The sequence below is a fragment of the Triturus cristatus genome, chromosome 8 (assembly GCF_964204655.1).
Source record: "Triturus cristatus chromosome 8, aTriCri1.1, whole genome shotgun sequence".
In the NCBI taxonomy this organism is placed as follows: domain Eukaryota; kingdom Metazoa; phylum Chordata; class Amphibia; order Caudata; family Salamandridae; genus Triturus; species Triturus cristatus.
The window spans coordinates 531,667,211-531,682,839 of record NC_140591.1 but is presented as its reverse complement, the minus strand read 5'-3'; positions in this window follow the sequence as shown (position 1 = coordinate 531,682,839).

Below are 15,629 nucleotides of genomic sequence, written 5' to 3'. Positions count from 1 at the left end.
AGTTTACTTGACTATTAATTCCCTTGGGCAGCATACTTTGCAGTGTTTCACTAAAAATGAACCCCTCCTTCCTGAGTTTGCTGTTATTCCAGCAACCTTGTGGGCCACTGGTGACACAGATGTAGGATTATTAAAGATTCTGCCCGTTTCTATTACTTTGAAGCAAAATGCTCAGCTTCCTCATATACCTCAGTACAAAATTTCTCCGGCAGGCGAGACAGCTTTGCTCTCCATCATACAAGATTTGGTCAAAAGGGGTGTGGTGGAGGAGACAGCTGCTAATGTGTGTAACAGCCCCATTTTGCCTATCTTAAAGAGAGCCCCTGTTGGAAGCGATCCTGACTATGCTGATACCTATCGTTTTGTGATTGATTTGCGTGAAATTAATAAAATAGTGGTGCCCCAATACCCTGTGGTTTCAGACTCACTTTAGCATTCTGATTCATCCTGATAGCCGCCATATTTTTGGCTTCTCATTATCTGGTCACAGCTTCCGGTTCTGCCGCACTCCCCAGGGGTACACAGAGAGTCCTAGTATTTATAGTCAAGCTTTGAAAACATTGTTGGATGATTTGGTCTTGCCCCCTGGTAATGTACTTTTGCAATACGTAGATGATTTGTTAGTGGCTTCTGATACCGAGGAATGTTATAAGAAGGCCACCGTACGATTATTGTCTCATTTGGCTGCTAATGGCAGTAAAGTATCCCTTTCTAAATTTCAATATTGTCGACAGGAGGTGACCTATCTCGGTCATCTACTGTCGAAGGAGGGGAGAAGACTAACCCCTGAGCATGTGACTACCATTTTTAATATGTCTGTACCTCGTACTCAGCGTGATGTTCGTGCATTTCTCGGCATAACTTCTTACTGTCGCCAATGGATCCCTAATTTTTCCCTGCTTACTAAACCTCTTCTGTATTTAACCACTAAAGATGTGCACGAATCTTTACCCTGGACTGATGCTTGTCAAGATCCTTTTGACTCTTTGAAATCTGCGCTTTGTTCTGCACCTGTTCTTGGTTCTCCTGACTACCGAAAACCTTTTGTGCTTTACGTACACAAGGTGGACGGTTGCTCGCTTTATGTGTTAACATAAGGATTTGGTGGTAAGCAGAGACCTTGTGCCTATTTCTCGGCGTTGTTGGATAACGTCACCAGAGCACTCCCTAGCTGTTTAAGAGCTACTGCTGCGGTTGTGGTGGCTATTCGACAGTCGTAAGGGCTCGTTCTGAACACTGACCTCACAGTGATGGTACAGCACGCTGTGGATACATTATTGAACAATACAAAGACCCAGCATCCTTACGAGTGCGCGTCTTACCGGTTACAAATTGAGTTTGTTTGCTCCACATATTACGATTAAACAATGTGCCACTCTGAACCCAGCTACGTTACTACCCCTCCCTTCGAATGAAAAGAACAATGATGTTCATGATTGTATATTTCAGACTGAGGAAGAAACGAAGGGACGGGTAGACCTGACTGACACTCCTCTATCTGACCCTCAAGGGGAGTTGTATGTCGATGGCTCTTGTTTCAAGTTACCACATGGCATGACAACTGCTGCATATGCGATAACTACTCTTCATATTATAGTTGAGGCTTCTCGAGTACCCTATCAGTCAGCACAGGCGGCTGAATTAGTGGCATTTTTTCGGGCCTGTGAGTTAAGTGAAGGACTGAGAGTAAATATTTACACTGACAGCCAGTACGCCTTTGGCGTGGCTCATAGTTTTGGCCGACTTTGGGCAGAAAGAGGTTTTCTTACTTCTCATGGTCAGCGAATACAACATGGCCCCTTGATTTTGCGATTACTGACAGCATTGACGTTGCCAGAAATAGTGGCTGTAGTCAAATTTAGTGCACACAAGGCAGTGGTTGATGCAGTGAGGGAGGGTAATGCCTTTGCAGATCAAGTAGCTAAGAAAACTGAGAAATCCAAATTGACCTCAATGTTTGTGACTAGCTCTGCTAGGTGGGTGGCTGAAACAGAGATGTTTGATAATACCATGGAGAGTGTCCGAGAAATACAGAAAGAAGCTACCCCCATTGAACTGGCTCACTGGAAAGAGCGAATTGGGAGATTAGATATAGATGGTTGTTGGATTGATCTGACAGAAAAGCAGCGGTGGCTATTGCCTAATGCATTAGTGAATGCGGTGGTGACAATGGCACATGGTTCAGCTCATATTGGGGTGAAAGGTTTTTGTGCATTATTAGATCCTGTATGGTACAATCCCAATATTTCTAGGACCACTGCTCATTTGGTACAATATTGCAAGGTTTGCTTACGACATAATCCACGGGGCAGGGAGCCTGTTCTGAGTGGAAACTTTGCACCACCATCTTTGCCTTTTGAGGTGCTTCAAATGGATTATATCCAGCTGGAGCGCGTTAACAATTTGAAGTATGTCCTGGTCGTGGTATGCGCTTTCAGTAAATGGGTGGAAGCCTACCCGACAAAATAAAACACTGCTTTGGCAATGGCAAAAGCGTTGGTAAAGGAGTATTTCCCTCGCTACGGATTGCCTTGTGTGATCTGGAGTGACAACGGAAGACATTTTAATGCAGAACATATCACACATGTGTGTAATGGACTACAGATTAAACAGAAATTCCATGCGGCTCGACACCCCCAGTCCGCTGGGTTGGTCGAGAAGTATAATAGGCTATTAAAGCTCAAATTAGCTAAAATTCAAGAAAGTACTGGATTGAGGTGACCAAATGCTCTGCCGTTGGCATTAATGTCAATACGAGTTACCCCACATTCTCGTTCTGGTTTGTCTCCGGATGAGGTCATTTTTGGGCGCCCTGCTTATGTTTGGGGCGTCCCGAGACCCAGAACGTTTCGTGATATAGAGTATCCTATGTTGACAGACTATTTGTATGCTTTGACTAAAGATCTTCGTTCCATTCATCAAGAGGTCTCAACAGTTTTGCAGCCCCTGCCGGAGGGTCCTGGACATCGCTTGGAACCAGGACAGTGGGTTCTGGTCTGTAACTATCAGCGAAAATCCAGCTTGGATCCTCGTTGGTCTGAACCATTTCAAGTCTTGTTGGCCACGCGGACGGCAGTAAAAGTGAACGGCAAGCGACACTGGATTCATGTGTCACATCTGAAAAAACTACCCCTCCCACTTCCATATGATCAGCAGATACAGGACGGGGTTCTGACTCAGGAAAGTGAGCGAGTTCTTCGATGAATCCCTTTTTCTGACGCCCAGGTAATTGGAGAAGGGCAAGGAGAAGGGGCACCGGGCTCGGAAGGGGCTCTGTCATCAGCACAATTGATCGCCCCAGATTCTGTTGTTCCTACAGCTAACCCAGAGGCTCGCAGTACCCCTGTTTCACCGGATTCATCATCCTCTGTTTTGTTCTCTGATCAAGAAGTGCCTGGCCATACTCGATACAACCTGCAGCCCAGAAAACAACACGGTACACCAGGTGAACATGATAGGAGATAGGGAGAGACTTGAGTGATAGGGTACAGACCTGTGCTATGAATGTCTGTTAGATACGCTTCTGGTGTACTGAGCGAGACACTGGACTGAACGCGCTGAGAGCCTTGAACATTTGTTTGCTCTGTTCAGAAAGAAAGACTGAATTTCATGTTCAAAGGGGCCCAGGTTGTGTTTTCTTCAAGGGTTGTGTGAGAACATAACTCCAACGTGAGAAGTTTGTTTTGGTATTATCTGTGATGAACGATAGGAGCCTGCCTGTGAGGCTCTAAACGGACACAGGAAAGAAGCCCCCTCTGGCAGGTTGGACTGCATTGCCCTAGTTTATTGTTGGACTTTTAGTTAGCATGTATCCCTGTGCTCGTTTTGTTCCTGAAGAGGAACGTCCTTTTGTACCATGCTATTTTCCTACATATATGCCTGTTTTTTCTAGTTGGACCAATCGTGTTAAAAATACATTTATAGCTACTATAGCAATATTGCTAATTTTATTACTGGGAGTATTCATATATTTAGAATTTCCCACCCTATGCATACTGTTTTAGGAACAACTACCCCACCTCCGGAACATGTGTTTCATACTTTAGCCCCTCATAAGGAAAGGCATCGTCAGACCTATGTAAAAACCGCATTCATTGAAATGCTTCAACAAGCACACAGTGCCACCAATACTACAAATTGTTGGGTTTGTGGTCGTTTACCATCTGTTATGCACAAGCACGACTTATTTATATCCCTACCTTTGCCTCATCTGGGAAGTTGCAAGAATTGGTTCAAATTGCTTCCTATGATGTATATGCATTACACTGTGGACGCTCGAAGGTTTTCAGAGAGGGATTATGAAATGATTTTAGCAATAATTGAGGTTCATCAAGGATTCAACCCCGAAGGGAATAATGGAGAGGGAACCTTAGATCCGAATGCTTGTATGAATATGTATATAATGCATGAAAATACCACTTGGTTGCAAAATGACATTTTGGACTTTGTTGAATTCAATTTCACTCAATATTATCGACACTTTCAGGATCGTAATGTTACTGAAGATAGGGCTATTCCAGTGCCTGTATTAAATAGTACCTCTACATTTTGTGTTCAAGGAGTAGGGTACATATCAGTAGGAGAAAGTCGATGTAATTACACTTATCAGTTGCATACTTTTAGCAGCCCTCCATTGTTAACCCCTCCTAATGTATATTTTGTCTGTGGAGGAAGTGCTTATACTTGGCTTCCGCGAGATTGGACGGGAAGTTGCTACCTGTCCTTCTTGTACCCTCCAGTCTATATTGCCCCTTCTAATTATCACAAGGATCACCGACTAGATAAACATAGCGTGCTTATTAGGAGAAATAAAAGTTTGATAGATACCACTGATATAGATCAGACCGATACTCCACTGCAGCATTTCACCTACATTATGAAGGGAGTGTTACCCTTTTGGGAGCCTATGATTACTAGCCGAGAAGTACGACGTTTGTCTAGAGTAGTTGAAGTGGTAATTAACACTACTGCAGGAATACTGACCAATATAACAGTAGAGCTACAGGCGACCAGACTCGTTTCGCTTCAAAACCGTATGGTTTTGGACGTTATCTTGGCAGATCGAGGAGGAGCATGCTGTGTGATCGGCAGCTCTTGCTGTGTTTATATTCCTGACTCTGCCCCCTCTGTTCATTTGGCTATACAGAAGCTACATCGTTTAGCTTGAGATACATGTAGAAACTGTTACGTGGTCTCTCTCTGGTTGGCTCTGGTGTTTGCTGTCTACTTGGGGATGGAAAATTTTGATGGTGCTGGCATGTATAGCCGGTATCATATTCACGTGTTGTGTTTGTGTACAATGTGGACCTGCATGTTGCTCTTATTGCGCGACAAAACTCACATCCTCTGTGTCTGGTCCCTCCCCAACAGCGGTAAAAGCTCAGCTAGTTCAGCAGGAGCTTAAAGACTTAATGCAGATTGATGAGGGAATATTTGAAGATGAATCAGACAAAAGCTAAGATGCACCACAATTTTATAAAGCAATCCAACAATATCACTATAGATATATCAAAATCAATCTCAGAAAGCAGAGTATTCCTTGGTTTCAGTTTCTTTATTCCAAATTCATTGGACAATGCAATGCGATACAGCCGACGCGTTTCGTCCTAACACAGGACTTCTTCAGGGCTGTTTAAAAAATACATAGATACAATACAATTACAAACAAGTCATACATCAATAAAAAATATCCTGCACTAGATATTAGTCTAATACATTAAACCTACATAAAGACAGACAATTTTCATAAAATCTATTGAATACAGAGAAAACATTTACAATCCGATATAAATGTAGTGAGAGTTGTTGTAATATATCTCATGTCCATAAATTCTCCATGGACCCCACATTGAAAACACAGCAAAACAATCTCATATTTCCTTATATATATATGAGATGTTCCTGTCGGACGTCTTCTTTCATGAGCCTCAAGGAACACGGAAGAGGGGAAGACGGGACAAAGAGGAAGAAGAACAGATGGAAGCAGGAAGAAAGGAACGGAGTTTTTAAAAAAAACTTTTTTATATACTGCCATTCACTTAGTTTTATCAATCTATGTAGTATCTATAAACAGGCTTAACTCCTTGTTTTTAGATTTTAATGTATGCAATACCTATGAGTCCAAACCGGACCATACACTATAGTGAGTTTATAAAATACCTACCAAATTGTCAAATGGCGGTTAAATCACTCCTAAATTTAGTGGTGTCAGTTTGTACGGTAGAAGCTGAAAGTCTTCTGTCCAAATTCTTTACATCCATATAGCATTAGGTCTGTAATATGAGACAACTACTTGTGAACAGAGCAAGATATGTATAAGGTTTATATATATTTAATAACTATTATAAGTGGGCATAAGATCCATTATAGAAGCTGTCCACATGAAACCATATAGTACCTCTTTGACAAACTATTTAAATAAAAAATATAAAGTGAGAACATATGGTTAATTCATATACCACATACCTTATGAGACTGTGGAGTGATCAACACCTTATTCTTTATAAACTTTTAAGCGGGAATAATTTTTCAAATGACTTTGATAGGAGAAAGTGGTCCACTCACAAATATGGAGGGGACATATGATCCAATCTAAAGAAGACAAACCAAACAAAATAAAGAGCGACTTGTAGAATGTTAAGGGCAAGACCCTATTGTGTACGCTACCCTGCGCTAATTGCGTGAAATTAGAAAAACATATCCACTCTACAATATATTTCCCAGTATTACTTATTTATACTCTTCCACTTAGCGCCGCATCTATATATTGAGAAATAATAGGGGCCTGGAATGCAATGCGAAGGGAGAAGCCTTCAGATCCTATATAGAAAAAACCACTACATGCTGGACTGACTATTTCCTATGTGCCACTCTAGCGTTATAAGCCCATATCTAAACAATGTCCAGACCCAACACTTCATCTCATCTTGAGCAGAGTCCCACAATTCAAATCAATAAGAAAGTAGTGCCTCTAGGTCTCTGATCTTGTCAAGTCCATCATACACCCTACGGTAGTAACCTCTAACCTACAATGCAATAGGACCAGCGTGTGCTTACCGTAATCTGCTAGTTACGATAATCGAGCTGCAAAACAGTCTACGGCAACAGGAACGGTCCCTCGATCCGGCAATCCGTTTAGCAGGAGGCACTCGCTTTATATATTTCAAATGGCCCGGTAATTGCAATCACCTGTGTGAAGTTACACGGCGACGCCCCCTCGTAAGTCACATGACAGTCGGCGTAAAGATCGTGGCCATCTTTGAATTGTGTCTTCTGCTCCAATATAAAGAATAATGAGAGACCAACAATGTTCAGAAAGGACATGTATCAGACCAAATCCACTTTAGCGAACATAATTTTTAGAGTCATTAGGTAGTGCTAATAGGATACGTGGTTAGTTGACTAGAAGATGAATTCTTAACTCAAGTCATTTCATAAAGATTGTTTTTCGCATTCGAAGCCCTTGCGGGTCATGTGATTATCGGCATGAGCAGCGTGGCCATCTTGGGATGTATAAAATCCCCATCAGAGAGTTGGAAAAAACCTGAGTATATGTTATATAGAACCTTGAGTTTCTGTTTGGCATATGCAAAGTCGCAAACGAAGTATATGTATTGCAAACAAGAAGAAATGGTGATTTCCTCACACAAGTTAGTTCGTATAGATTGTTTTTCGCATTCGAAATCCTTACGGGTCATGTGATTGTCGGGATGAAGAGCGTGGCCATCTTGGGATGTATAAAGTCCCCAGCAGAAAGTGGAAAATAGCCGGATTTTATGTCATAAAAGAGCCTGAATTTCTATATGGCAAATGCAGAGTCGCCAACGCAGTATATGTATTGCAAATAGAAAGATAGAGTATATGCTAGACCTATAAAAAGATCTCGATCTGTATCAACGGAATCCCGATCTAACAATGGATATAAAAATCACTCTATACTACATATATGAATTGCTTATAATAATAGCTAATGTTTGTTTGTTAAGTACGCGATGAAAGCCTTATACTATTTCTAATCAGTAATAACCCCAGTGTGGTAATACGTGTAAAGATCACTGTATCGCGGCCATCTTGGAGTGGATTCATATAGATGACCATACAGATAGTACTGATTACATAAATACTATAGGGGCAGTAGAATAATCCCATTCTGTGTAAAGTCAAACTGTGAACAGTATTCTGGTCTAATCGTGTATTCTTCCATATTGTCCACATATTCAAATAATAATTCAAAGATTAGCATAGTCTGTATCCTTATTTGTCTACACCAGACTATATATATTTTTGTTGAAGTGGTAGTATTTAAAAAAGATACTTAGAGTGAGTTTGATACCAGGCTCCATGTAAGAAACACTCAATAAATGGCAAACAGTTCCAATACGATTTGTATCCACAGTAATACAGACAAGTCCTTGTGTGCCTATAGTATCGGGTCACAACATGGACCTGTTCTGTATTGTCCACAGCTTCATCATCTCTGATTGGCGAATCTATATGTTTATAAAAAACTACAACCTGATATACACATTAGTGAATTAGCAGAATATTAAAAGATACTCCATGCAAGTTTAATACTAGGTTTCATATATATAGAGAAGATGATACAGGAGTTGGGGAAAGAGTGAATGACAGAAAGAACAAGTGACAGCAGATCTGCTTAATTTAATTTACATGTTGTCTTAACAGTGACTAGTATAGGAAGTGCCATAGTTAGGGCAGGAACTCATAGGAAATAATGCATCTCATTGTCACTATTATGTCCCATCTCAACACTTCGTAATCTACATATCCATTCTGCTTCCTTCTTCCTGAGTGCGAGTTCTCTGTTTCCACCCCTGGGATGTGCTGGGACATGGTCTATACCCATAAACCGAAGTTTGTCTACACTAGAATGTTTTTCCTGCATATGAAATGTTAACGGGTACCTCATGTCCCCGTTCTGGACAGCTCGAACATGTTCTTGGATTCTGGTTTTTAGGGGTCTTTTTGTGCTGCCCACATATATTTTATTACAGGGGCATTTGAAGATTGAATTGTTTTGTTAGCTACATCATGCTAAAAGGGCCGTTCTGAGGGATAAAAAAGTAGATTTCCTGTATATAAAGAGTATCGGACCTATATTATGTTAGCATGATGCATCTATACGTATACTCCCTGTTTAATATATATGCTTTTGCTTGGAGGAAACTCGTTTATTTCCTCTCTGTATGTCTACTTCTAAAAGAGTAAGCCGAGAACATACAGACGCCATCTTCTGAACATATGCTCGAGCACGGGCCGTGATCACGCATTGATCATGTGCAGTTGTCAGGCCCCAGTTCATCTGAGTTACTGGTAGCAGCTGAAGGTAGGCTGTTTTACTCAACTGTTCTAAGACTCAAGGTCGCATCTGGCTTTGGGGGCGATAAGCGCATTCCTGGAGGCGCCGTGTCTACACTTCCAGGCACCAAGACGAAAAGGAGTCACCCCTCCTGACCTCATCAGTAATAGATAGTCAAGCCTTTGTACTGGTCTGATGTGTGCCATATATGGTCCTTTCCTGGAGCTCGAGGGCCAACTGGTATTTTTCCTTTTACAGTGATTGTATGTGTTGAACTGAAAAGTATATAACCTCATGTTTGAATATGAGCCAACAGCCTTCTCGGTGCACCTGATGGGTGTTGTTCGGAGAAGCTCTTCTATAGAGTATTTTGTTGAATAAACGATTGAACCTTCTTCACTGCCAACTGACTGATTATTTGGTAATGGTATTGGGACTATTGGTAGTTATAGTCCTTTAGTTTATTTTTATGGTACATCACACTATTGTGAGACCTGCCGCTTCCATAGGATAGCATTAGGTTGCCTTATTGCATTTAATACTTAGTAACTTTGATTGGTAACATTTTCTGTCTGACAAATTGTAATTTAAAACCCTCTTTAAGGGTAAAGTCAGATTTTACAATATCAAAAATGCCAATTTTATAAAGGTGGCTTTTTCCTGCCCTTTTTGGTGCCTGTAGCATGTCCTGGGTCACATGAGTGGGTATAGTTGGCTGTTGGACTTTGCCTATTACTCCCAGAGAGCCACACAATAGTAGTCTCCTGGGTCTGTAGATGCTACAAAAGAATGAGGGATGTTCTGTCTTGCTACCAGAAAGACTGCAACTCTGCTGCCCTGCTAACCTGCTGCTCTGTGACCTGCTGCCATGCTTGCTGAGAAGGAAGGCTGGACCTGCACCCTTCATCCCAGGCTGAAGTAATTTCAAGGGTCAGCAGGCATATCTCCAGTTTTTGAGTTTCAGGGACATAACAAGCTGCAGAGGCTCCCTGCAAATACCCAGCTGACCTGATGCATTGGCCTGTAACTAGACCTGCCTGAGATCTCCTGGCCTCTGCTGGAGTGAATTCCGGATTCTCAAGAGGTGCTCCTGATTTCCTGAACTGTTGGTGTGGCCTCAGTTGAGCTCCTTCTCGAAGAAAAGGCGAACCCCTGAAGTTTTAGGCTCTTTGTGAACATGAACGGGTCAGTTCGCACCAAGATCTTTCTCCCTGTGCTGCTCGCCCATGCCAAGTTCCAGTGAACACGACTCTTCATGCCACAGCGTCCATCAATGATACCCAGCAGCTCTAGATCTGCATTTTGCACTACAGCATCAACAGCTTGCGGTGACCACCAATGGTGAAACTCTAGCAACGACTGTCCACGATGTCCAAAAGGATAGTAGTACTACAGTGATTACTGTCTGCAATACCCGGCCTGCTCTTTGCACTACATCTACAACCATTCGCAACCTTCTCTCTGTGACTTCTTCCATAGTGAACAGAACTCTTCATGCTGTACTTTGACGGTAATTCTTTCAAAGGAACTAACCTGGTCCATGCATCCGGCTTGTGCTCCATCGTGGCCAGCTTTGTAACTTTCACTTGGTCTACCACAACCCAATAAGCTTGAGTAGCGCTTTGTGCTATTAGGCGCTTTACTTACCTGAAATTTAAAAAATTCTACATCTCTTGTTCTAGTGATTAGATTTTTGTAATTTTGGTGTCAAACAATTTATAACATTCTACTCTATTTTCTAAATTGGTGTGGAATTTTTACTTGTGTTATATTTTTACTTTATTACTGTTTGAAGTGCTGCATAAATACTTTCACATCCCCTCTTAGTTAAGCCTGACGACTTTTGTGCCAAGCTAACAGAGGTTTAAGCACAGGTTAATTTGGGGTTGCGTAATGTTTTATCCTGACAGAGATTGTGGTTATTGCTTGAATAAGCTTTCACCCCACCAACCCAATTTCCAGTAGGAGGCCATTAAATCAGAGTTGGAGGGGAAGGTTCTGGAATTAGAGAAAACACATTTCATAGCTAAAGATGCCACATTGTTAAGATGCCTCTAAGCCATTAATCAGAGGCTCAAAAATCTTGCTTTAGAAACGGCCTTTGGAAAATTTGACAAGCAAGGATTTGTGAGCTGGATGATTAACCTGGCTTGATATTGTGGGAGGACAAACTGAAAAATATTAGCAATAAGATATTCAGCAGGGACACTGAAACTGGATACACCGAATATCACCCAAGCCTTTGCCGACTTTTGAAATAGACTCTACACTGCATTCACCAGTAAGGGCCAAGAATCAGGCCAACCCTTGATAAGGAAGAAGCCATCAACTGCCCTATCCTCAGTTGACAAAGACATGTTTGAGCCACCTTAACAGAGGATGTATCCAGTCTATTGTAAAAGAAAACAATGGGCCATAATGAGGTTCCTATGGAATTCTTTAAGAAACAGGTCTGGATTCCATACATTTTAGCAATATTCACAGAAGCCACATAGGTGAGATATTTTCTGTACAACCTTAGAGGTTTTACAATCTCTCTTATTTTTAAACCAGGCCAACCTCTGGTTTCATATCTTCACATTGTCCTCTGAAATTAATAAACCTAAAAACCTAGAGGTTAAAACCCAAGCAAACAGACTGATGAGAGTAGTGATCTCCCTGGTCTATCCTAACACTCAAGTGCTTATGTCAGAAAGATCCACAAGACACTGCTTGTGGCAGAATCAAATTGCTTTCAACAGGTCACATACATTTCTGTCCCATTATCCCTGCTTCCCAAAGTCTTTGAGGAGGTATTTGATTATCTAAGATAGGTTTTCATCTGGCAAGCACTACACTATTTAGTTTAGCCATGGTACGCACGCTGTATACATGCACGTGGACGTAGGTTAAGATAATATGACGATCTGTCTTACCCTTTCCCATGAAGACAGATACTTGCCAAAGTTGCCTGGTTCTCTGGCAATCAAACTCCTGATTGAATGGATCAGTAGAGATGGCCATGAACATGACTTCTAATGGTTGAGCACTGACGGCCAGATTCACAAAGGCAAACTTACACTTTTGTGTGAGTTTACGATTGTTTGCTATTCACAAAGACATTTTACTTGTAGTTGCTTTACGACCATGTCCATACATAAAAGATAGGACTGTCCTATCTTTTTATGTGGGGAGACTCTGCAGGCATAAAGATAATACTAGTAAAATACTTTTTTGAATATAAAATATTTACAAACGTACACAAGAGTGTAAGTTTACCTATGTGAATCAGGCCAGAGTGCCCTTAAACATAGATGTTTTACTGCTCTTTCTCCACTATCCACGATTGACATGTGAGAAACTGATTATTATTCTCAGTTTATATGGTGAGGCCTACAGGTTATAGAATTGATTAAAGAATACAAATCAATGTTATAGGAGATGCTATGAGGAAAGGGAGGATTCAGATACAGGAGTGCTCATTGCATTATTTCCAGATCCACATTTCCACAGCCCCCAAGACTTGCTGGGCCATTACCACAGTTTCTTGCTAGCTATATTCAAAATATTTTCACTCCCAAAGTTCCACTATATCACCCAAAAGCATTCGTATTAAATCCTTGATGGTTTCTTTATGGCAGACAGGGTAGCTACATGATCCCTTTTATGTGGAGAAAAAGTTCCAGGTTTTTCTTGCACTAAATGTATTCAATCACATCTTCAACCTCAGAAGCAAGACAATCAGTGATGAGCTCAGGAAGGTCATGAACACCTCCATCACCACGGCTTTATTCCCTGAGGACTTTAAACATACGAAAGTGAGACCCCTCCTGAAGAAACCAGCCACTGACCAGCCAAACCAAAGAACAACTGGTCAATCTCTTTGCTCCCCTATCCAGCTAAAGTCCTTGAGAAAGCGATCAAACAACAACTCATCCAGCACCTAGCAGACTACAACCTCCTGGACCCCTCCCCATCACGATTTTGCGCTAATCACAGTACCAAGACAGTCCTGATTCCAGTCAACAACGACATCAGAGCCCTCCTGAATCACATAGAAACAGCAGCCCTCATCCTCCTGGACTGGAGTTGCGTTCAACACAATCTCCCATCACATCCTGGTCAACAGACTTCACCAAATAGGGATCCAGGGAGACTCCCTTAGTTGGATTGCCTCATACCTCACCAGCAAAACTCAGAGGATCCGCCTCCCATTGTTCAGCTAGGAGCCCAACAAGACCATTTGTGGAGTCCCTCAAGGATCGTTCCTCAGCCTCACCATTTTCAACATCTACATGACCCTCCAGGCAGGCAGCGTCAGATCACACGGAATCAACATCATCTCATATACCGACGACAGCCAGCCCATCCTCTCACTGTCTGAAGACCCCTCCACAGCCAAAGCCAACTTCCACAGAAGCATGATAAACATTGTGGACTGGATGAGGGAAAACTGTCTAAAATTCATCTGGAACAAGATGGAAGTCCTCATCTTTGGAAACAACACTTCGCCATGGAATGACACATTGTGACCCATGGAACTCAGCCCACCCCAACAGAGCACGCCTGCAACCTTAGCATCATCCTGGATAGCAAGCTAACCATGAAGAAACAAGTCAACACAGTCTCCTGCTCCCACACACCTCGCAAGCTCGTTAGGATTTTCAAATGGCTCCCAGTCAACACCAGAAGAACCATCACACAGGTCCTCATCACCAGTAGACTAGACTACAGAAACGCCATGTATGTATGAAACACTGCATGCCTCAAAAAGAGACTCCAGACAATACAAAACTCAGCAGCACGAATCATCGTTGACCTCCTCATAAGGACCCACTTCACACCCCATCTCAAGAAGCTGCACTGGCTTCTAATTCAGAAGAGATGTCTGTTCAAGCTGCTGACCCACGCCTACAAGGCCCTGCCCAACAAAGGTCCTGCATACATCAACAAATTCCTGACTTAGCACCAACCAACCAGACATTTGTTCCACCTCCCTCTCCCTTGCAGACACCCCACAGGTATGCTGAACCAACAGCAGAGGACGCTCTGTTTCGCACCTGACAGCCAAGGCATAAAACAACCTCCTCCTGTACCTTATAACTGCATTGTTGCTCTAGCAATTCAGGAAACAATTCAAGATCTGGATGTTCAAATGATCATACCGCCATGCAGCAGCTAACTTCTCCTGTTCCTCGAGACCTTCACGGGTGGTTTGCCGTGCTTTATATATGTTTGATTGATTGAATTGACATAGGATGGTGACTTGGGCTTGGTTGAAATGTCCTTATACTACTGGGTGACCCAGTTATTGGATGTAAACGATTGACTTTTTGGCCAAAGCTTCCCATTTAAAGCTGGATCAATTTGAGGGTCCGCACTAATAGATTCTATTTAAGGCTCCCAAATCCCCAACACTCTCCCTACATTCAATAGCATAGTTCTGCATACCTGGAAGAAGGTGAGGTGCAAAGCAGGATCAACAGGAAAGGCAAAGTGACTCTGGAAAGACCACTATGGCAGGGCTCATTGCAGTACTGGTGAGAGTCAGACAGTGGGATCTTATCAGTATTTCCATACATGGAAATGCTTTATGTCTAGGCTACCTTATTTTCCTTTCGAGACAATAGCCGAAAGAATTTGGTATTCATCGATATCAAATCTTGAATTCCTCCAGTTGAGACATGCATTAGAGGTATGTAAAGCAAAACTAATGATGCTCCCTGGTTTAAGTCTGCTGAAAACCAAAAATCCCACTAGAACTCATCAGCAGACAAGAGCACTCACAAGGTTATTACTTACTGGTGGTGAATGCACCCAACTTATTTGAAACTTCGAGAGTTGAATGGGAAAATGAGGTGGTAGACATCAATCAATCAATCAAGCACATATTTGTAAAGCGCACTAATCACCCGTGAGGGTCTCAAGGCGCTGAGTGGGAGTGGGGGTGCAGCTCCTGCTTGAACAGCCAGGTCTTGAGGAGTCTCCTGAAGGTCAGCAGGTCCTGGGTCTGTCGCTGCTGTGTGGGGAGGGTGTTCCATGTCTTGGCCGCGAGGTAGGAGAAGGATCTGCCACTGGTGGAGGTTCTGGGGATGCATAGGACAGCTGCGAGGGCGAGGTTGGTGGAGCGCAGCTGGCGGTTCGGGTGGAGAAGGTGAGATGCTTGTTGAGGTATGCTGGTCCGGTGTTGTGTAGTGCTTTGTGGGAGTGGGTGTGGAGCTTGAAGGTGATCCTCTTCTTGACTGGGAGCCAGTGCAGGTCCTTCAGGTGGGCAGTGATGTGGGTGTGGCGGGGTATGTCGAGGATGAGGCGTGCAGAGGCGTTCTGTATG